This window comes from Octopus bimaculoides, chromosome 3 (genome assembly GCF_001194135.2).
Source record: "Octopus bimaculoides isolate UCB-OBI-ISO-001 chromosome 3, ASM119413v2, whole genome shotgun sequence".
NCBI lineage: Eukaryota > Metazoa > Mollusca > Cephalopoda > Octopoda > Octopodidae > Octopus > Octopus bimaculoides.
In genome coordinates this window covers 83,821,471-83,822,078 of record NC_068983.1, presented here as the reverse complement: position 1 = coordinate 83,822,078, position 608 = coordinate 83,821,471, and the positions used below count along the sequence as shown (strand labels likewise).

The 608-nt window shown below is 34.2% G+C and overlaps 1 long non-coding RNA gene across 1 annotated transcript in view; it reads left to right on the top strand.

Moving 5' to 3' along the window:
- Nucleotides 1-353: 353 nt before the first annotated feature.
- The window catches only part of LOC128247414 (uncharacterized), a 16,508-nt gene continuing 16,253 nt past the window's right edge, over nucleotides 354-608 (top strand). Inside the window, exon 1 of the long non-coding RNA XR_008263795.1 lies at nucleotides 354-524. This is a non-coding gene — a long non-coding RNA (uncharacterized LOC128247414). The remainder of the gene's footprint in view (nucleotides 525-608) is intronic.

Sequence of the window (608 nt, the reverse complement as noted above, 5' to 3'; positions counted from 1 at the left end):
TTTTTTTTTGACTAAGGGGTCTAACCCCGAAATATCAATATATAAGGCAAAGCATAAACTGTTGATTTGGTTTACTGTTTTCACTCCTTTATTTAAAATTTGCATTGTAGTGGCTTTTATACAATTTTAATTATTCAGTGTTTCATTCAAACTATAATATGCACACACAGACGCACACACACACACACACACACACACACACGTATATTGTGCCTACATAAACATAAACGTGCACACATACGCATACATTTGTGCCTACATACACACACAGACCATATTTTGTATTACTCACGAGGTTTCATTTTCCTTATTCCCACTATTTTACATTAGCAGAATAGTCGACATCTGTTTTTCTCTTTTAGGGCAGAAGTAGTTATGTAATGGTAAATCTAACACATAGGATTTACGTTTCAAATGCAGGTAAAATTCAGTATTTTGTACTGAATTCATGAAAAAGATTTCCGCTTACCGCCTGTCTTCATTTTCAATGTAAATAATAGGGTAGCGGTTTAAACCTAGTTAAAGTTGAGTATTCTGTTTTGTTGTATCATCTTTCAACCATCATATGCAGGCACACGTTTCGATGCGTGCGTGCGTGTATATATATA